Genomic DNA, 23720 nt, shown 5'->3' on the forward strand with positions numbered 1-23720 from the left:
CTAAAGGTAAAGACAGCAAAAAATAAACGGGCCACTGCAACAAAGACTGTGGCTAATATTGGAGCAGACCGAGAAAATTTTAGCATGCACATTTATTTTTTTGTCAATTGTAGTTGAAACGATAAGGAAAAGACAAATGTGCATGACCAATGAGTGACCAACAATAGGTTACTCACTCGTATGAGTGTTTGGACTAGAAAGCCTCCCTGGTAACGTTTGCTTCTGAGTCAACAGTAGTCGAGCTGTGTTAAGAGGTGTATAGGGTTCAAAGTTCAATGTTTTAGAAAAGGAATACCGATGGACTGGGAACCACACGCCCACTTCAGCAACACAAAGGTCAAATGGGGGCAGCATGACTCAGTGGTGGAGTGGTCGTCTCCAAACCCAGAGGTCGGGGATTCAATCCGCAACTTTGACAAATTGTCCTTGAGCAAGATGCTGAATCCCGAGTTGCTCCCGATACCGCGCCATCAGTCGGTAAATGAGAAAAACAGTGTCAAGTGCTTTGAGTCACAAAGGTAAAAAAGCGCTGTGTAAGTGACAGACCATTTACCAATCACCAATCATGTGAACAGCTATGGCCTCTCTCAATGTCACAACTACGTCAAAAATAAGTGATCAATTTTCATTCCAAAACAATTTGCTTATCCAGCTGACAGTAAAGTATGTAACGCGGCCCAGGAGGAGTCTGGCCCGATATGCCGTAGACAGCCTCTGGTATGGAGAGAGTTGTGCAAATTAAAATGTAAAGCTGCTCAGAGCACCATCTTAACGAAATCCTATATTAAGGTGAGGAAGGAGTCAATGTGCACTGGAGGGAAGGAGGATGAAGGCAAACCAACAGGGAGTTGTGCCGCCTGCCTCATCCCTTTTCTACGCTATTATTACCTTGCTTATCTCTTCCCATACAATTTCCTCCCTGATATTTCTATTTTCTTACCGTCTGTCTGTTAAAATCATCCCTGACTCCCATCATCTGTCCTTTCATCAGCAAGCCGCACTCAATGAGTTTCTCCTTCTCCCCCACGTTTTGCTCTCCATACGGTGCCTCCTCCTCCATCCTTGTGTTGGTTGCTTCTTTTGCTCTTTAGGTTTGCCGCATCTGGCAGCTCCAGACGAGGCCCGCCTGACTGGAAGAGGAGAGGGAGAGATAATCGGGCTAATCCCTCCGTCATCCCGGAGGCTATCACGCTACTCTCTAACCCCCTAATCCCTCTAATTCCCTCACACTCGGCAGTCAACCTCGCTGTCAGACACATCGGGATCCTGATCGCCAGGCAAGAGCTGTAGGCGCTGCGTGTTTGTGTGTGTCTCAGTGGCTTCCTTTTAATCACTCTGTGGCCTCGCGGACCGAATGACCGGAGAAATCGGTGGAGGGACTCAAACGAATGGATAAACAATCTGCAGACATAACAACAAATACATTCCCGGGGAAAAGAGGTCTGCCTCTTGCTTTTGCTTTTGACAAGGTTATTCATTCCCCTCCCCCTCTTTGTCACACTCCATTGTTGGTGCACGTGGTGAGAATGTATAGGCGTGCAATTATCAGCAAGTGCAAGGCAATTCATAAACACATTTTAGCAGCAAATTTGGTTTTTTTTTGGATTGCCAACAGTTGTGCACACAGTGTGTTCCAGGAGCTGGGGAAGTTCCGTAATATAACTTGGCTGTTTTTACTTGCGAGGAAGTCGACATACAAGGCAGCCATTGCTCTTTCACTTTTAGGTTCAGTAAAAATGTATAATGCTTTCATACTTACATAACATGAATATCTAAAATGGCAAGTTGCAGTTCTAACAACTGAGGGTCCGGCTCACATTTTGCATTGCAACTCATCCCAGACGTCTTTGTTGGGTGTACCTCAGAGTTCTCAATTTGTTCTACGTCAAATTCTATGGGCACTATTTTTCATAGGCAACGCACATGCACTGGGATGTAAAAATGAGCAAATCTTGATTTTCATGCCGATCCAAGCTTCCTTTGGCATGCTTGGGAATTTGGCAGCTCATTCTGGAGGACCGAGGGCATTTTCCTTTACACGCCCCCAGTGCACTTGATAATTTGGTGGCAGAAAATAGTCTAATCTTTAGACTTTAGCTAAAAGCAGGTCTTAATTGTGGCACAGGCAGTGTAGTGTGATTTTGGTGGATTTGATCAAGGTGCAGGCAGACAGATTCTGCATTCCACAGTCGTGTGTGGTGGACGTCATCATACTTCATTTTCAAATCTGAAAATCGTCTTTCATGTTTTAAAATGCAACATTCTGGCCATGGGACAGCTATAGGTGTTGAGGCTTGGCGGGGTGTCACCCACCGACCCACAATCGAGTTTGAATGCGATCTCAAAGAGCCCACTTTGTAGCAGCCAACTCTACATCATCCATAAATGGAGATCTTCTTGCAGTTCCTTTCAAATATACTTTGCGCGCGTCGATCTCCTGCATGGACGCCAGTGAGTCCGCTTATGCTTCGCAATGTACACCACACACCTCTCCTGTGCTGAAGGTAAAGGGAATGCGATGAGACTATTCCATTGGCTGGGAAGCAAGTAGGCCCATTTCTAACTGTACCTGTCTAAAAAAAAAAAAAACACCAAAAGAAAGAACATTCCACCCATATGCACAGTTATACCGTGCTTTGTGCTTGGCTTACGCTGGTCACAAAAAATGTACACCGCCATGCTGGAGGGAAAAGGGCCTTCCCCAAACTGTTCAATGGGGGATAATCACTACTTTTGTCCTCGGCGTCTCCATCTAAGGGAGCCGAAAATAAAGCATGCTCTCACACTGTCTTTTTAATCCAATGTCACCAGTGAAATGTGACATCTGGTGACACTTCCTCCCACTGCCGTGATGTCTCAGTGGGGTTGTGGCAATGATGTGAGTGCTGGCATCGTGGCCGGTGCGAAAGATTTAGGCGAGGGAGACAGCTCATCAAGCTGGGGAGCCAGCCAAGTGGAGTGTGACAAATCTCCATTTACCATCGGCGCACGGGGGCAAGAGTAAAATTAGAAACTCCGCTGCCTCGAACTCCCCGCTGCTAATTCCATTTCGTGCAAATTAATAAATGTTTTGTCCTCCTCCCCCCAAGTCCACCCCCGTGCGCTCACCCCTCCCTCATCTGTTCTCCTTGACGAATCGCATTATCTCAAGGAGAAGAAGATGCTCATACACTAGTAATGAGACATTGTTAGGCAAATCCCAAGTCGGTCCCAGCATTGTTTATGGAATAATCGCCTGATTATCAGCTTGAGAAGTGTGTTGGTGTGAGAGTGAGAGTGAGAGTGGGCAAGAGAGACAGAGAGGGAAAGAGGGAGAGAGAGGGAAAACACTGCTACTGGCCTCAGGGAAGCGCGTAAGACTTGTTTAATGTTGTTTTTCTTTAGTTATCATTATTACTGTTTCCTTCATGACAAGACGGCACTCCTGATAATTTGGCAATTTATTAAATAAAGTAACTCACTGCAGGGAAATAAGCAGCATGTTAAATGGCCAACCTGTTGTGACCTCCTTTGGAACAAGGTGTAATTCTCTGTGAAACCCAAGTTGTTTTTCTTAGTTTGTTCACAGATAGAACACCTTTGATTTCGAGGCACCTGACCTCCAAAACGTGCGAAAGTGCCTCATTAATCTATACCCATGTTTGGAGTTGTCCGCCATGCATGTTTTTGGAATGCGGGAGGAGACTGGAGTACCCGGAGAAAACCCATGCAGGCACGGGGTGAACATGCAAATTTCACACAGGAAGGTCGAAGCCGGAATCGAACCCTGCAACTCTGCACTGTGAGGCCCACGTGCAGTTGACCACCGGGCCGCCCTGAGATAAAACAAATACATTTACAAATGATCATCTTGGCACAATATTGAGAACTTTCTGAAAAGACAGACATATGGCTCCATAGCTAACTTAAGCCCCTTTAAAACCCAATTTTAAGCACCAATTTTGTACACTTGTAATTTACACTCAGTGATTGTCCTTGGAATGGATGCACCTTGCATTTGAGCTGGCCAAGTTGTGAAGAAGGTGGTAGGAAAAAATTGGAGGAAAAAAGTAAAAATGGAAAAAAGACAGGACAAAAAAAAAAAAAAGTTGCTCTCGCAACACGGATCAGACCAGCAGGTACAGTGCACCTTGCTGTTGAAAATCTGGCCCTCTTCAGAGGTACGCTGGACGCATCGTCTGGCCAACACGGGTTTAAGCCCTTCGCCTGGTTCTTGCAAGTATAACTGATGTGATTGGATAGCACTGAGCATGCCGCCAAAACATGAAAAAAAGATTCTTGAAGACAAATAAATGTGTCACCAAGGGGGGAAAAAAGGGGGTTCCCAGTGAGGACCCAGCCGCGCCCACATGGCCAGGAGAAAAGAAAAGAGCAGTAGCCAGAGGGTCTGCCGTTCAACTAGAAAAGAGGAACAACAACAAAAAAAGACCAAGAGAGACAAAAGCAGAGCCGGAACAAAAGAGAGCGAAAAAGAAACTGGCTTCAGCTTTTATAGGCTGCGAATTCACACCAGGCCACTTCTGCAGTCTCATGTGAGGCTAAAAAAGCCGGGTGCTTGTCAACTCCCTTCCCATCAAATAAGTACGATTTGGAGAAAGGGCAAAGTTAATCATAGCCACACCTTTGGCAATACTATATTTTAAAATTATACGATGCGAATAATAAAGCTTTGCAATCGAAGAAATATTCAGTTAATCAGCCCAAAATAATTCTGAAGTAAATACGATAATTGGGGGGGGGCACGGAGGTCCAGTGGTTAGCGCATTGACCTCACAATGCAGAGTTCGTGGGTTCGATCCCGGCTCCGGCCTTCCTGTGTGGAGTTTGCATGTTCTTCCTGTGCCGGCGTGGGTTTTCTCCGGATACTCCAGTTTCATCCCACATTCCAAAAACATGCATGGTATACTAATTGAACATTCAAAATCCCAATCCCATCAAACACCAACATGCGTGCCTGCTTTTCAACATGAAAGTAAAATGTTGCTTGATGATGTTGCACTTCCAAACTTTTAATGAGTTGGTCCGAAAAAAAAAAGAAGTAAACTGTTACAGCTGTAAATAGGAGGAGAGGCCTCCCCAATACTTAATATTTGTCAAACATACTGTGTGTACGTATGTTTATTTTTATTTTTCATTTTGCGGTCGAAAGAATCCGTATTCACGTCATTGCATAAATCAATTATTGCCTCTGCAGGGTGAGGGACCAATAATCATGTTCCATTCTATTGCCTGGAATCTGGGAAATACATTTCCTGGGGTTGAACCTCCTCATTCGTGTTCATTTCATTTGTGCTGATGATTTGAATTCGACCCTGGCTACCAAACAGGTGTCGGTGGGCAGAAGAGCCAATCACCCGACAGGAAATAGACCAGTCTGCGCGTGCCTTAATAATTCAATATAAATTATATTCAAATATCGGTGCTCGCTGTGCCGTTTGTAGACCATCCTCCGGGCCACAATACTTATTAAGGACAGAAATTAGATATTCATAACAGAGGATATTGCTGCTTGGTTATTTATAGCGCGGTTGCATATTTTTAAGTACTATTTTGTCAGCGCACTCCCGAAGCCGTCTTCGTTTTGCTTCATTGTGTATACTGTATACACGTTCCGTGCCAACCTTGCAGGAGATGAGCGGGGAGGGGGAAATGTCGGAATGGCTAAACTGAAAGGGTGACCCCAACCTCCCCCTCCCCTCTATTATTTTGAGGTTCAACTATCTTGTAGCTATTTCTTTGAGTCCCGTCTTGGTAATTAGGGCGTCATTCTCTGTCGCCACGAGACGGCAGAGCATCCTAGGGAGCTGGTGGCCAACATTGTTTGCCGTCGTCCAGGCCTCTTGAGGACACAACGATGTGATCACACTCAATCAGTGTGGAAGAAATGAAAAAAATTTAGGAGCAGCATTCAACATGGGAAAAGGCATACAAAATAGAATAGGCTACTATATCGCCATTCATATATGAGACTGTGCTTTATTTTCTATGCAAAATATGAATTTTATTTTATAAAATGTTATACATTTTTATTTACAAAACAAAGACAGGGGGGGTTATAAACCGTTAACATGAACCCTTGCGCGTAAAGCCATGATTTCTTTGTGTGGTTGGCTTGGTGTTAACCTTGTTATCCGAACCCTGGACCCAGGTGTGTACCGAACAAGTGACGAGACTGAGATTGCTTGAAGAGGCATCTCAATTTGTTTGCTCTTGAACTCTCGTGTGTTTTGCTAAAACGTGAATGCAGAACAGACCAGAGCTAAAATGATCGCAGAAAGTGAAAGGAAATCCCAAATACAGCAGGAATGTGTTGGAGAGTTGTGTGGAGGAGCTCTCTGGTGGTCAGGTGCGTGTTTTTTTTTTTGTTCTTTTTTTGGGGGGTTCCACATTATACAAACACAGCCACAGCTTCTTTTTTTAAGTTGAATGTCCTTTTCAGCAAACCTTGAGTTTGCACACCTTTATAAGCCTTAATCTGTTTTCAAAATCCTGCACCCTGTGATCAAAATGTTCATTTTTTCCAAGGGATGCCAGTCATTTGATGTGAACACGGTACTCAAACTTCAACCTGTGGTTGACGGTTCCAAACCAACATTGGAGCAGTTCAGAAACGATTAGTTTGTCCATTTGCCGGCAAAACAATTCAATTTGAGTTGCGTCAGACCATAGGACATGTCTCCAAAAATGTACGCCTTTGTCTATGTGTGCATTTGCAAATGGTATATTTTTTTTTTATGTTGCTTTTGGAGTAATGGCTTCTTGCCAGCAGAGTGGCCTTTAAACCCATGTCAGAATACACGTTTTACCGTCAATAATGACACACTCTTACTCGCTTCAGCCAGCATCTTCACTAGGTATGTTGTTTTTGTTCTTGGATTGATTTGTACTTTTTGGACACAGAGTGGTGTGGTAGCTGAATATTGCCTTGGTATGAAGTTGAAATGGATGAATATGACACCTTCAGGTATCTGGAAAGCAACACAGCAACACTCTATTAACCTATTTTTGTGATTGATACCATTGGTGGACAAGAAAAGTATTATAATTATTATTCGTGTTCGTGTTATTTCTGGTGCCAAAATTACTCTTCAGAGTTCTGCGCAATGCCTGTACGATATCAGCTGCAAACACATGGTTTCCTGAACTTTGCTTTGTTTTCAGCTCAATTTTAGACATGGAATCAGAGCTCCATTACTCAGTGAATTCCTAACGAGTGAACTCTGATTATACAACAGGATTTTATTTGGGATGTGTTTGACACATGCGAGAAAATTATTATGGGACTGACATTCATTCTTCAATAAGTTTCAGCTGATGGGCTAATGTACAGTTCATAACTTACTTCAGCTCTGTGACTTGCGTACTTGTGAATTACACTTCACTATGGAATATTAAATAATGGAAGTTGAACAAGAATGCAAGACCAAGAATTATTATTCTGCTCTCTGGCTCTAAATCGTACTGAGATGTCATCCAGTGTATTGCCATTACACGTACAATATGTAGCATATATTTCACGTGATTGTTAAATCGCGTCTCCATGAATAGACTGAAGAATATCGCTCTAATTTACAGGGCGAGCCTCTTTTTTTGAATTGTGGGCAAGCAGCAGTAATAGGGTTTGCGACGCCATTATTGATTTTAATGGATGTGGTCACTGCAATTGTTGTCCTGCTTGGACTGTTTTTATGAGTAGCCGTAAAATAACAGCGGGGGTATTGCCTGGATGATTTCCATGTATTGCAATCAGAATTTACAGTATGTATTGCCCCATTACCCAGCTTTCCACTGGTTACTCTTGCAACATTAGCAATTATTTTCACATGGTTTACCCTCATAAAGCCAATAATCTCGTGATTTAAAGCCTTGGCAAGGCTGTAGGAGCGAGGCTTTCCCTTTTTAGATTTCAGGCTGCTATTAAATGAGCTTTCCAAGAACAAATTATTTGTGGGTTTGGCGAAAAAAAAAAAAAAGAATGGAGGGGGGCAAACCAGCACAAGTGTGGGAGGCTAAAGCAATTGAAGCTATCGATGCATGTGCCCAGCGTTGAAACAGTTTTTGTGTGACCATTCAGTGTAGGAGTATGCTTCAAGTGTGTTTGTGGAGATGAATGACTTCAGAAAGTGGTGGGAGGACGGCGAGCTGAAAGACATACACCCATCAACATTTAAAAAAGGGATGCTGAAGGAAAGGGAATTGAACAGCCGGTGTAATAAATTGGAGGAAAATGAACGAGATGTCCAAAGGTTCACATTCGATGAAATAGACTCTCCATGAAGATGGACAACATGGAGCGTATCAGGGAGGAGCAGGAATGTGAGAAAATGGCTCAGAACGGATTTGACAGATGGCATTGCAATATACAGCAGATTGTGCCTACTGTTTTCCTGCGCTGATGGTTGAGCTTTCTGTTTGTGTCTCTCACAGACGGTTGAAGTCCAGGGATGTTCATGAAACTACAAAATAGGGCCACTCGCACCACCCTCAAGAAAGTTGGGCCTTTTTCTGGTTCCTGAATGACATGGGTCAGTCCCCTGCTAGTGGTTATGTAAAGATAACTTCTATTTTTGAAACCTGGGGTCCTTCTGAAAGAGCCTGGTGTTTTTTAGTTGTGGGGACTTACCAGTCTAGGGACTTTTTTTTTTTTTAATGTAATTTGGCTTTTAATGTGGGGAGCGTGCTCAAACCAAACCAAACCCAAACACACAAGTTCACATTAAACATGTAATCTGAGGGAACAGATGCACACAGAGAAATGAAGACTCACCCAAGCAACTACGAATACAGTAAGTCACAGACATCTCTGCAAAAAATGCTAGCCAATACACAGGCACACATATGCATGCACTCAGTGTGGTCCGACGTTTGGCACTCCAGCCTGTAATGAAGTTTTAGTGAAGGTCTACCAAGGAGGCCGACCCAGGCAGCCAAGACGGCCTGCGGTCTCATTCAGACAACCATCCAGCCTAAGTGTGTTGGCCCGGCCCAGTGCTCAGTTAGTGGGTGGGATGGTTCGGTGATCTAATCCGGCGCAGCAGAGGGTGGAGGTTTGAGGAAAACTTGGTCAGATGTGGCTACTGTGGGACACCATGAAGGCCGGTCATTTATTTGTTGCCACGGAAGGGCAAAGGCGGCCTCTTGTGTTCCCTTGCCTCATCTTCATCCCCTGCCTTGATGAGAGCTCAGGGGCCACCTCGGAGAAGACAATGAGAAAACACGTCCTCTGTTTACACACCTCCTCTACAATAACAAACACTCAGACGCTGTTTCAAAGTGGAATTCCAGACTAATAAAAGACTTTCCACTGGCACACCACAAATGCATTCGCAAACACACAAACTCACTGAAGTACAACATGGAAGCTTTCTTCAAAAACACAAAATGAATGCCACCAAGACAACGGCAGTCGTCTTCGGCTGCTCCCAGTAGTGACCTATGATGTGCGGGCTTGAAGTCTATCAAGTGATTTGACGGCTTCCGACCTCATATATCGCAAAAAGTGTCATGATTCTGTTTGTGACCAATAGGTGGCACTGTAGGGCTCCCCCTGCAGCTGCACACCTGTTGGTCATTATGTAATTACTGTAGTAGTAGTATAAAAGAACCCCCACCCGACCACTCATTGTCGGGTCATTGTGGCTGTTTGTATGCTACTGTCATGGTTGTTCTCAGTCATGTTTCGGTCATGGTTTTGTTTTGGTTTCAGTCATGGTTTTGTTTGATACTTTGGATTCGTTTTGTTGTTAACACTTTGTTTGTTTTGGATTTAGTTTTCTGTGTTTTATCAATACACTTCTTCAAATACACCCTGCTCCCTCATCTTGCCTGCTTTTTGGGGTCCACCACCACCTTGCAAAGCGACAATAAGAGAGGCGGACCGTTGCCAGTTGTGATCAGAGTATCAGTTATTTTTCCAATTATTATTTCTATTGTTATTATTGATTATATATTTTTAGATGTTAATTTGTTTTTTCATTCGTTTTCATGAATAACCAAGGTGTGAACATCCGCTGACATGGCAGTTTCCCATTTTGGTCTGAAAGCGACAGATAAATTAATTACAGCTCTACTGTAAAATATCTGATGCCCCAATTTGCACTCGGAATGTAGTGCAAACATGGCCCACTTCAGTAAGTCACCGATATGGCCTGTCAGGATAACAATTTCTTTTCGGATGATATGTTTCCTCATAAACTCACAAGGGAGCACTCTACGTCCCACAATGAATTCTGTTCCCAAATGAAAACAAAGCATGAAAATTGGTGGGTGTCAAAGAAGTCCTAAATCATGTGCCACAGCAGATTTAACAGAAAGCTTTGGCCTCGCGAGTACCTCTTCCCACCCAAGAAACAAAATAAAACTACATAAACCACATATAATTGCTTGAAAGACTGGTTGTAGTGTAAGGGCTCATCTCATTTGTCAAATGGCCACTTCCTATGTCTTGGCTCTGTTTACATGCTAACGCCAGGCATGAGAAATTCGATCAAGAAGTGAGGAGATTGGCAGAGGAGCGAGGCGGGAGTAGGTAGAAATGTTTGGGGGGCCAGGAGACAATCGCTCCTCGAAGTCGTCATTTGATAGTGACGGATATTAAAGATGAAGTCATGACATTGATGTGTGTTACAAATGAAGTGTCTGTGTGGCTGACTTATGATTATCACCGCAAACGTCCACTTCACGCTATTTGGTAGAACTGAGATTCAATTAAAATGAAAAACCGACACTACTACGTTTCAAAAGTTTTCAAATGCAAAGATGATCGTGCTTTGTCCATCTGTTTCATGTTTTGAGGAGCCAGGAACGTTGCAATTAGAGACTTGAGATGAGCCTTCAGAATGTCAAAATGGCCCTTGCGTCCTCTGGTTTTCTGTATGAGGAAAACCAAACGGGAAGTTGGGTCATTTAAGAACAACTTAAGTACCAACAGATCCATTTGAACTTTGTGGATAGGGAGCCCACGAGCTGCGAAAGACCTGATTTCATTGCTGGCACGAATGGAGCAGTCCCCTTTTCAGTCCGTCCCTAGTAAATATATGCCCTCTACAGGGTGCCTTTGTCAGTGGAAGGGGAGATGTGATTTCTGTTGGATGTCATGTATTTTATAAACCAATCCATCCCTTTTGGATACCGCATGCCCTCATTAGGGTCGCAGAAGTGGTATCGCAGCTGACATTGGGTGAGAAGCGGGATTCACCTTGACTGGTGGTCAGCCAACCAGCATTTGCAGAATGTACCTCTTATGTACATGATGTGATTTATCTCTTCACAGCAATTTAATGTTGCCCATGTCACGTTGAAGTAACTCGCATGTCTGTACATTAGTACACTCAATTGCTCTAGCATAATAGACGAGATGACATTTTGGCCCGGCTTACATTGTCAATTGCACCTGTCACACAGTAAATGGTTACCAAGCCAATTTCCTCTTGCCAATTCTCACTCTCCTGGAATTGCTTCGTCTGTCTTTTGACCCTGATGGTTCTGTGCCTTCGTTTTCTCCTCTTCTGTTCAAGCTGATGGCTAAAATGACATGGCTGACATTTTTATGAGACCATAATTGTAGATTTCAAATTGACTTTCCAGCAGAATTGATGACAACTTCAAGTGAAGTCTAAAACCTCGGAGCGCTTGTCAACATTTCATGCAAGTTGGACAGCGTGATTGCACTTCTATTGGAATTATATTTCAGGGTAAGCTATGTTTTGCAGTCTTGAGGCAGGGATGTTTTGTCCATGTAGTAATCTGCAGGAGGCTAATTTAAAGACACCGTTTCCCATAGTAAACACAGCATTTACAACCCAGATGGCAGCATTGACTGTTTGCCGCCTTACTGATCTCAGTCTCAGCCATAATAAATACGATTTAATGCTCGAGCTTGGAGATTTATTTAGAAAGCTGCAGGTACTTTTTAGCTCAAAAATACAAGAATGAGAAGTGCAGTCAAAAGTAACAACAAATGATCGCTGTTATGGAACAGAAGGGGGGGGAAAAACGCTACGGAAAAAAGAAATTTTCTTGGAGCGACTGTTGTCTAATTCACTCACTGGAGTCTGGCAAGAGCAGCGCCATGTTAAGTGGCTTCATGAGTTTATCCAGTGAGGTCAGAGAGAAAATAAAAACATCACGCGAGGCTTACAATTACAGCCCTCGAACATGACAACCGTCTGTTTTTGTGCTTTTGACTGAGGGCCCGCTTTAATGGTCGGTTCAGCTGCAAGACAAACAAACAGTCATCGGGTTAGTGTAACCTCTGTCTACGGCTGCAAGTCAGGCTCTTGCCAGTGAAGACAGCCAGGGAAGCTTAGCTCTGCTGCAGAAGTAGCTGTGGTTTTGGTGGAAGGGTAAATTACAGCGCAGAGCAAAGTTGTGGTTACTATGCAACCTACTCACACACTCACTTGAGTGTCTCTTCTCTCACACACACACACACACACACACACACACACACACACACACACACACAGACGCGCAAACAGGGAAGTGGCTGCATACAGGACTGCTTGGTGAAAACTGTTCCTACTTACTAATGAAAATGTCAGGCATACCTAAGAAAGAAATTCAAGCGCTGTATTAAAAAATATAGTTCTGCTGTTTTTAAATAAATTGCAAAATTTTTCATAAAGCCGACGCGAATAATTACCATATTTTCATGACCATACGGCGCACTGTATTTAACTAATTCACTCCAAAAGACGTTTTTAAACGTCTTTTCAGACTTGGTCTAGAATTGGCTGGTACTGAATGAGTTAAAAGTGTATTGTCAGTTACGGGTACATACACGAGAAGCTCTGTATTATTGGACGTAGGCAAGGTAAACGCTCTCTTAAAAAATACGTAGCATGAATGCACGCTAGCATAGAAAGGCAGTCGGAGCAAAACGGAGTTCAGTTGTATCTTATTGTGTTTAACAATCCTCATCCTCAAATCCATCAAAGTCCTAACCTTCTGTATCCAAAATGAACAGGTGGGCAAGGTCAATATCAAACACACCAGGTTAACTCGCATCATTTTCAGAGTCGGTCGCGTTGCCGCCGGCTCCTCAGAAATGATGCCGGCTTTTGCGAAAGCTCAAACAACAGTGCAAGCAGACACAATCCAATCACAAATTGTGTCATAAATCGCCCTCACAGTCTTAGTAAAGCCGTGTTCACCATCGCTCCCACGCCGCTCGCAACTTCACTTTGCCCGTTTCTGTCCATTACCATGGCAACCAAGCACAACAGTAAAAGCCGACTTCTCGTTGTCGTGTTTCAAAATGCTAAGTGTGCTTGTCCCTCATCACTTGCCGTAGCCCAAGTGGGCCAGCTTTTTCTAGTAAATATGCCGGATGTTGCTGTGCCACAATTGACCTTGCCCAGATAGATAGATGGCACACTTTGATAAAACAAAGGCACCAAGCACCATGGATTAGTTGATCCTGAATCCTCTCACGGCTGCTCGATTTCCATGGTCCTCTGCATAGCTGATAGCTTGCAGTTTAAACTCTTCTATTGTCTCTTTGTAGGTGCCATTTTCGGGATGTTGTTTTGCACAATGCACGTACTGGCACCTACTGGGAGCGAGCCTTTCGCGTCCTCTTTCACACCTACCCTTCCCACTTTAACGTCCGCACGCTGTCCTCAGTTAATTCAGCACATCAGTTTGTCAAGCGGTCCCGTCATCAAAATCCATACAGTACAGTCATTGAACAATTAAGGATTTTGTGAATAACTTCAAAATACATAAATATCATTGGATTTTTTTTATAATCAGACAAATGCAGACAAAAATTTAACACATTGACATAATATGATTTAGGATGTGGTATGTTTCTTTTTTCCATTAAAAACGAAATAACAATACAGTAATCTCATACAATGAGAAACAAATGACTGAACAGAGAAAACCAAAAACTCACAAGTCTCCAATTGTGGTCTTCTATGTGTTGTCTTTGGGCTACAACGTGAGGCAACTGAACGTGGAAATGATTTGAAACAAACACAGTTTCAAAGAAAAAAACTTGCTTTCCATTTTTTTTATAGTTCTTGCACTTGAATGTGAACACATAACGACAACAAAGTTTTGAAACGTGTAGCAGTACGGGCATGAAAATCAGTTTGTTTTACCGATAAACATTGTTTTTATTTATTGATTTATTTTCAATGTTTGCCACTGTAATGAATTGATCCAGGTTCCACTTCTGACATTGTGTAGGTGTATCGAATGAAGAGTCTTTTAAACACGTTCCCAAGGGCGTGCATCTCAAGCCAGTAATGGCCTAGCAACACTTCTAGCCGACAAACCTACCCGTACCCTCTTCATCAGGAGGCGCTTTGCACTTTAAGATCTGTTCCAAACCTAGTGGGAACATGTACACTAATGGGAACTCATTAGATGGACCTTAAAAATATCCTGTCAGGTGACATTAAAATATTGCATCAGTCCATGTTTGCGACCATTCAGACCCGAGGGGCTAATCAGATTATCTCAGACCAATTTCCATTCAGAGAGACACCTCGTTTGTAACTACCTGTTGTTTGGTTAACGTCGTTTTAATTCACTGTAATCTTTCACACTTAAAATGACTACGGATTGAAATGAGCTACGGTATTCCTGTTCCAACGTGCTGAGCTACTTTAGGCAACGTGCTATTGAACTCGAGTGTTCCCCATGTCAGACTGCTTTTGTTCTGTGGAAATACACACAAGACTGAGCATCCAATTAGAGAATGGAAGAAACACACCAAAACACCCACACACCTGCTGCTCATACTCCACCACAGCCCCTCGTGTTAATGGATGGGAGTCTAATTACCACTCTCACACTGAGATGACTTTCTCCACACTTGTCTCCCAGGACATGAGTGCATGTGTGTGCCTCGCGGTCGTGGGGGTTAGCTTCTGTCAGCTCAGACACACTTCTCATTAGGCCACCTCTCCTGTCATTGGTACACGGACACTGCCGGCGCAACAAGCAAGAACACGTTCAACACAACACAATATTCAGCTTAGTGTCCAAAAAAATAAAATAAAATAGCCGTCGTGTGACTCTGCAGACGTAGGTTTTCATTTTGAGACTTCCAATTAGTCTTTTTTCATGTCGCATCAAGCAGATCATCGGAAAACGATGATTGAAAGATAAAGCCCCACAACACGTCAGTTTAGTTTAGAAATAGCAATGGGAGAGAGCTGCTGATTTCTTTCCTTCTTCTTTTCTTTCTTGACACTCCCGCTGTCCATGAATGAGGATTGTGTTTTGAGTCTGTTGATTGTCACACACTCTTTTTTTGTATAAAACTAAAATGACCTCGACCACAATGTCTGTGTGTACTGCTCTATACCAACAAAGAGCAGCAAGCAGGCCTACAGAGGAAAAGTGGCTCAACAAAGCAAAACAAAAGGTCACCTGGCTCCGAGCAGCATGACGGACACAAGCTCTCCTCGGTGACTGTCCAGGTCTGTGCCAAAAACAAAGCCCTTACCCTTGAGGCCTAATTAGCCCTTCAGCGAATGTGTTGCTAATCGTTTATAAATGTGCTTGCTCTAATTTATTTGACCCACGGTGTCACTATGTTTTAATATAGTGGGGGAGTAGTACTCCGTTTACTGGATGATTGTCCCATCTAATGCGGCATTAAAGCAGCGTTAATGATGAGCTTTTAATGGTGCAATCAAGACAAGCTCATCTCATAATTAGTACAAACAATGACTATATGGAGTCATTAAACACAGCTGGTGACCACGACAGTATTTTCAAAACGACAAGTCTCGATCTTTTTGCACAACGAAAGTCAAGTGACGCTCATTTCAAGCTGTCGAGGATCATCGTGTAAAAGTTGCTTCAACAGACGACTGGAGACCTCAATGTGGAAAGTAAACAGACCAACAGAGCAGGTTATGTTGAATTTACTCAATTTTACTTTTTAAAAAATGCATGTCAATCAAGATGGAGCCTCTCAACCAAATAAAGTTGATTAAATTCAACACCATTTCCTTCAGTGTATTTTCTTCCACCTAATATTAATGATACAACTTTTTCCCCATTGAAAAAACATGTCTGATACCGATAATCATTTGAGGGTAACGTCAGCTAGCTTCCTGGGTGATGGTGAATTCAGCGATAACTGCCCCTTTGCCATAAAGTAGGTTATGTATGCCACGAGACTAACAAGAGCTTAAGAGTTGTTAATTTACGGACAATTTCCCAATCATCAATCAAAGTGGAAAGTGTGCCCATCCAAAATGCTGGACAATATTGCCTTCAAATGTGGGACACTGTCACTGTGCCTGCGGTTTGCCATTGTTGTTTTGTGGACGACTTCTCGAGCAAAAAGGGTGTATGGATATTAAAAAATCGGGTGAACCCCCGGAGTTGCTGCATTGCCCTGCCAAGTCGAAACCCTTTGGCTGACATGTTGTCCAGTGGGTATCGACTCTGCTTTTGTGTGCATGTCTGTCAGTCTGGCAACAGCCTTTACATGATCTTGATGCCAGTGATGTTGGTTACGGTTGCGTGTGTTGTGGCATTGATGACGCTCACCGGGCATTTCATTTGCAACCAATGCACAATCCGAGAGCTGCATCCAAAATCAAATCTGTCTTTGCAAATGTCTGTGATTGACACTCTCAGTTGGTTATTCATTGGTTGAATTGGGCTAGTTAATTGATCGTGTCTAATATCACCATATCATATCGAGAAATATTTGGAGTATTTTTCCCCTCTTAAATTTAATTTTTATATTTTAATCAGAGGCACCAGTAAACTTTTTTAGATGAATTCGGAACCTGCCCGCATTCTGTGGCACATCAGGTTTTCAAAACAATAATTCATGCATTCATTCATTGCCGCGTGGGGTGCTGGAGCCTATCCGAGCTGTCTTCGGGCAGTAGGTGGGGGACACCCTGAACCGGTTGCCAGCTAATCGCAGGGCACACAGAGACAAACAACCATCCGCGCTCGCGCTCACACTCACACGAGGGACAATTTAGAGTGTTCAATCAGCCTGCCGTGCATGTTCTTGGAATGTGGGAGGAAACCGGAGGACCTGGAGAAAACCCACTGAAGCACGGGGAGAACCTGCAAACTCCACACAGGAAGGCCAGGGTCCGAAACCGAACCAATGTCCATTGCACTGTGACACAGACATGCTCAGCAGTCCACCACCGTGCCGCCCCCTTTTCAAAACAACAATGCGGAAAATTCCAGGATTTTTAATATTTGGGCTTGTTTACTTCATCATTTAGCAACGTCCAAGCAGTGATGAGAAAAAAAGTCTAAGCACAGCAGAGTTAGAGACTCTCTTTTGAAACAAGAATGAACTGCTTATTCCAAAACACATAAAAGACATTGACCATTTAATTTTGATTTTCCAAGACGAACCTAGGCTGAGTGAATGGAACGGTGTGAAATATATACACAACAAAATAACTCCAATTAAAAAAAAACAACGAAACAAAAAAAAATCTAAGAAAAATGAGTATCTCCATGTTCCAGAGAGGAGCCACAGCATTGTAAATATTATACCCAATAACATCAGAATGACTGTGGCCTCTAAAACGTTTTTCTTTTTGAGGAAAATGAAAGCTCAGCGGGGGAAGCTGTGGTTTTTAAGAATGTGTGTTCAATCCGCCAAATGGCCTTGATATATGCGATGCGTGCACCAAACTCCCCAGGAGCTGGAATGTGGCCAACAGCGCCAGCGTGTCACTAATGGTTTGTGCTCACTCATTACTAGAACATCTCAAAGTTATCCATTAGATTGGTCACATGTAGTGGAGTGCAACTTTTCCAAATACTAAAAACAGCTCTCTGTATGCTGCAGTTCTTCATCACGACAAACTATTTTTGAATAATACCGCTGACATTGAAAATCATAGCACAAGGCTTTCAACCAGTTCGTAGGATGTATCCATAAAAAAAAGTAGAAACTTGATTCTGGTTTAGTTTTATTCTGCATTGAATGGCACGCTCAGCTCTTCTCGCTATATGCAGAAGAGTGTGTGTCACAGCACTTTTTGCTGTTGAGTCCAATGTGATCTGTCATTCTCTTTGTCATTCACTCGCTCTCTCCCCCCTGCGGACTTCTTCCATCACTCGTCCGAGTAAGACGGTGGAGTGGCATTGATGTGATGAGGCTACACAGACTGTCAAGATGAATTGCAACCCTGGGAGATTAGCAAACAAACACACGCAGACACACAAAGGACATGTGGCACTCAAACGTCCAGAGTCACACATGCATGCATTCACCCATGCTGACACACACTATTGCACAAATGCACGACCGTGCAGTCAGGGACTCTGCTTCGTGCACATGCACACACGGTCCGGTGAATCTGAGGCCAGTCAGCCAAAAGTTGCTCAGTCTGAAACAGTATTTCAGCTGGAAACAGACTCACGCTGGCATTATGGCTCCACTCCACCACGCCATTAAACACAGTGAAGCAGCTGCATAATGTTCTCTTTATACACAGCCATGCTTCTTATTTCAATCATTTGAAATCGGAAATAATACACTGATGCAATGGTGCCTTTACAGACACTGCAACGGTATTGTTGAGAATGCTGAGTTAATTACACTGATCAACGATACATTTTGATCGCAGATGGCTTTATGTGTCTCCAGTTTTTGATACTCGTTTCAAAAATGCCTTTACCCTTTTCATTTGTTTCCTCCCACAATCCAAAGACATGCATGGAAGGTTAATGGAACACTCTAAATTGTCGTAATCTCTGATTGTGAGCGCGAATGCTTTTCTGTCAATGTGCGCCCTGCAATTGGATGACAACCAGTTCAGGGTGGACCCCACCTACTGCCCAAAGTCAGCTAAGAAAGTCAACGAGAACTACTTACATGAAAATACTTAGCAAAACGTCAAGCGAAAACAACAAGGCAAAAAGTCATGAATGTCTACAATACGCAGGCACGTGGAAGCAAGAGTTGTGAGCGAGGCTGAATAATGGGACAACCAGTTGTTGGTGTGGCAGAGCTTTTAAAGGCAGCTACATAACGAGGATGATTAACGACAGGTGTGGCTCTGGAGGGAACCCCCTCCACTCCTGCTGGAGACTGAAAACCAAACAGGACAGGATCATAACATAAAGCAAGTTGAAAGCAACAGTAAGACCTTCAATAACCACGAACAGTATGACAATACAACGATCCATTCCTACGACACAGCCGTTGATGTTATGTGTTTTGTTTTGTAATTCGGAATGCATCCGAGCCTGTATCAGGAACCTATGCTGACACAATCATAAAATATCACAATTACAGTACATATTACACACAGTATACTATAACATACGACAAGGTTGCATTGTAACCATAATACTGTTTAATTTTCCAGACTGTACGTAAACCTGGGAGTTGCGAGTACACACAAAAATAGAGTCTTGAACAGCTGTCAAAATCATTGTCATGGTGATTCCTCTTTGTAAACGTTCTATAGTGTTCGTGGACACGTGCAGTCTCATTGTTCTTTGGAGCTGTATGTAGGGAATGTGTAGCATAACAATCTTCATTAGGAGCAAAAAAATAAAATCTAATAAAAAGAAATCACTTGCAGTGATATATTAACTGTTAATTTATAATGATATGCCTAATCAGCTTCAGTGTCAGGCTCAGAGCACATCAAGATGGTGTTTACAGCTTCAGCACTCAGCAAAGAGAGGTTTCGGAAGACTGTAATTAAACTGCACTGCTGGATGTGCAATGAGGTTAAATTTGGAATATGAATCTTCCATTTGTCAGCAATTGCCAGAGATGTCCTCATGTTAATACAAGACAAGACTGCCATTGTCTTCTCATGTGGTTGTGACACTTAAATTAGCTTCATCCATGACAGTTTAATGCAACCAATGTCAACAGCGATGTCACTAGTTTATTTGTGATATATGGGGAAATATCTGATGTTGATATGAGAGGTTAATTTGTATAGCCATTCATCACAAAACAATTTACACAAATCAAGATAGCAACATAAAAACTTTTGGAGAAGAAAAAAAAAAAGGGAGAAACCTTGAGAGGAGAAATGCAGATGGAGATGACCGGGCTGCAATGAATACAGAGCAGGCAACATCAATCACATGCTATGATGCTGTACCATGTTACTTTAAACGGCATGATAGTCCATTTACAGAAATGAAGCATGGCAGGCTGGTCAGCCCCCGGTGTGAGCAATACAGCTGATATTTTTGGCGTAAAGGAGAGCTAGAGCGCGCTGGTCAGGAAGTGATGGGCGTTTCACTCCATCACACAATTGGTCAGTTTCTAGGAATAAATCGTTGGATTGTGTAGGACATGCCACACTAAACACCAAACACAACAAAGTGACATGACAGACTTTCTGTGTCGTGGTCGTGAGGCATCTGAGATGCCAGATCGGCAGTCTTTGATTATTCCACACTATGCGGGGTGACAACTTGTTTGAGTCCCAATTCATTACTCAATCGGCCACGACAGTGATCGTTTGTTTGTGAAGTGTCTTTTGGGATCCAAACCGGGTTACAATCGTGTAGTCTGAGCTCGGCAGAAGTGGGTTCTCCTCAGGACCTGTCTTGCATGGCCAGTTGATGCAGGGTGAGAGAGTAGTCCCATATTAGTGCAAGTTGGCCGCTATAGGGGTAATAAGATCAAACTTCCTATTCTAGTCAATATAGTCTTCCTGCAATGTTTTATACTAAGTGTTGACTTTTAAGACTGGGCATCTCTCTTACAAACGTCTCTCATTATGCTAGAAATAGCAACCCCATTCCATCTACACTTAATATCTCAATAATATTATTTTAAAAAAACATTCACATTTGATCATAATTAACATGCTTTGTAATGATACGTTTGGTAACTCGTCGGGGGTCTCATTTCATTGTGAAGTTCCCACAAGTTAACCACCTGAGTATTAAGTAACGACACTTGTACGCTTACAATCAAGCTGTATTAAGCCTTGCGACAACAGCCTGCGCCAGAGAGGCAGAACCAATTAAATCTGTGCTAAAGTGCATCATCTGCTTCAAAGCCATTTAGACGTGCTCCTAAAGATAGCCGTTAATGAGATTAGAGAACGGTAATCAGCGTCGGAGTAGTCAACTGAAACAGTCTGCGATGAGCAGATAACGTAAACCACGTGATACCAGCTCTGACGAATAGGAAGATGTTTTTCATTCAAGTGGCACCGCCAAAGGGAATAGAATAGCATCATACAAAAAAAAAAAAAGAGCAGGTAGACAAACACATATAGTGTGCAAATGAAAATACTGGACTCATGATCAATACAACGAAATGGGATACTCTGTAACACTGAACTGAGAAAATTCATAGAAGGCTCTTCTCCTTCGATTTCCTCAGTTTGGTTCCTCGTGGAAGAGTCCTACGTGTCCCAATTTTTTCCCATTTTTACCCATTCAACAAATGTTTCCAAGTGTTCTTGGAAACACTTTTTTCCCCTCTTCTTTCTTCTATTTTTGTAGCCTGGCCTAGATCTGTGCATTGCAACAGTTACTGGCAGTTATTCTAACTAATGGCTTGGTTTTTGCTGATATGATAACAACTGAATGGAAAGGGTTTTGGTACAAACCACGTTGGAAAGAAAATAAGAAGATACCATTTTATGGATGCACAATAAGTTGCCGCTCACTCTAATACATTGTCTTTTTGGATTAAATTTTAATTGAAGTCGTTAGCGTGCCTACCTCACAGCGAGAAGGCAGTGTACAGTTTGTATGTTCTCCCTAGAACGGTAAGTTGACTCCAGGTGAGTTCACTCCTGCCCTATTCCGCAAATGCGAGTGAAAAAATGATCTGCCTTAGTGTGTTAGCCTTGCAATTGACAGGCGATCGATTCAATGTCCAGGCAATCCAACTTTGTAAACAGAGGAAGTCAAATTGAAGTTGTAATGAGCGGTCAAACTTGTGTTTGAAGTTGCATAAATTGAAGCAAATTGAGCACTGTCATTAATACAAGTCCCAAATCAGCACTGGCATTGACTTTCCTTCTGTAGGCCATCTATATTGCAGTCCCAAAGAACCCCGCCCCCTACCACCCTCCACCCATTATTTTCCCATTTGAATAATATGAAGTACCAATTTTGAGCGCAACGTTTTGTACTCAGAATTTATAAGTGCCGCACACACACTCGGTGCTCATCTTGTGAACCCCAGGATAGCCTCTGTCTCTTATAAAGACATCGAATGCCAGGGCCACTTCAAAACAATGACGCAGAGCAATGAGGTGGTGTTCTTTGTGTATGGATCTTTGAAGGAGACGGCTGTCGTTGGAGAGGCACTTGAGTCAGCTCCTAAAATATATTTGTGAGTGCTGCTACAAAGAGCATGAGACAGAAGCACATAGCGCTTCAGGTGCTAGAAAGCTTCACGTCATGACCCCTGAGAGGATGTTGATCACGCTTCACAGCAATCTCATCTTCACAGGCCAAGAAGATGGAACACCTCACGGAGTCGCTCTATCATACACTAAGCACCACTTGAACCTCCGACGAAGGAAACCCAGGTACTCCCCAAATCCCAATTAATAAGAAAAAGGTTTGGAGTGGCGGCTCTTGACTCTGGTTCTGACGGTTTAATTGTAATTTTTGCAAGGCCCCTCTGGCAACAATCTCCTCTTCTTGACAGTTCTGTGACCCCGATTGAACTGAAAGGCCTCTTTTGCATCCACATTTATTTTCAACAGTGGTGTTCAAACGCATGTCAACTGATGTGTGGTAAGTAACAATTGTACATATTGTACTTCATCTAATGACAGCGGATCCAAGCAGAACTATGACAAATTAGTCAATCATTTATTCAAATAGATAACCTGTGTATTTAATAAATTATAGTTCAATAAATCCACAATTACAAAGCATTTTTAAAGAATGTAGTAACATGGTGAGCCCTCTTTTGCTCGACCGGTTAAAATTGAGATGTTCACATAATCAATCACAGTTTTACACTTCAAGCGACGTGACACTCGATGACATGAAGTGTCCCGGTCATGTGGTTATGATGCAGTGAACAGTGTTAGCTTTAGCGGTGGGTCCCATGGCTCTTTGCCGCACGTCTGAAGAGACAGAGTTCGGAAAGTAAACATGTGACTGTACCTTGTCGCTGGACTATTTTTATTTATGTTATCCTCCTTCCCTGCTGCATGAAAAGGAAGCGGGATTGAAATGTTTTCTCTTCTAAGCTGCAGAAACTCACATTCTGACATTATTTAAGTTTGTAACTGTGATAGAAAGTGGATTCGCGCAATTACCATGTAAACAAAAGGCCGATTTTGGTTAATACTGGAAGTCGCGCACATAACTTACCCAAGGGCAGAAGTTCTAGAATTTTAACTTGGCAATTGAGTCTCTGAACTAACATAGGGATTTCAGTGTAGCGCAAAGCACATTCTAATTGTGCACATGGGTGGAGCTTTCCCTCTTCTGGTATTTTCCGAGACTTTGCACAGGTCAAATTGAGTATAAGGGGGCATTTGCGCCATTGTATGCCATTTGGGAATGGAACATTGCCGACTACTGTACATATAAACACCCTACCCTTATTTCCATTAAAATCAGGGCAGCGGAAGCACACACAGCACTTCAGTGCAGAAACAGAAATTGACTTGTTGGGATCTGCGCTTGTGATTTTTGTGTACAAAGTGCAAGATGTAAACTGTAAACTAAAAGATCTCTCCTTGTGGATGATGTAACTGGAGACTGCCTTGCACACCCGATTGTGACCACCATACCCACCT

At 42.8% G+C, this 23720-nt stretch overlaps 1 pseudogene; it reads left to right on the top strand.

Moving 5' to 3' along the window:
* The first annotated feature begins 2851 nt into the window (after nt 1-2851).
* Nucleotides 2852-23720, top strand: part of LOC147207345 (uncharacterized) — a 32191-nt pseudogene continuing 11322 nt past the window's right edge.

Source organism: Hippocampus guttulatus, chromosome 3, assembly GCF_054856545.1.
Source record: "Hippocampus guttulatus isolate MCC_2025c chromosome 3, RoL_Hgut_1.0, whole genome shotgun sequence".
Lineage (NCBI taxonomy): Eukaryota > Metazoa > Chordata > Actinopteri > Syngnathiformes > Syngnathidae > Hippocampus > Hippocampus guttulatus.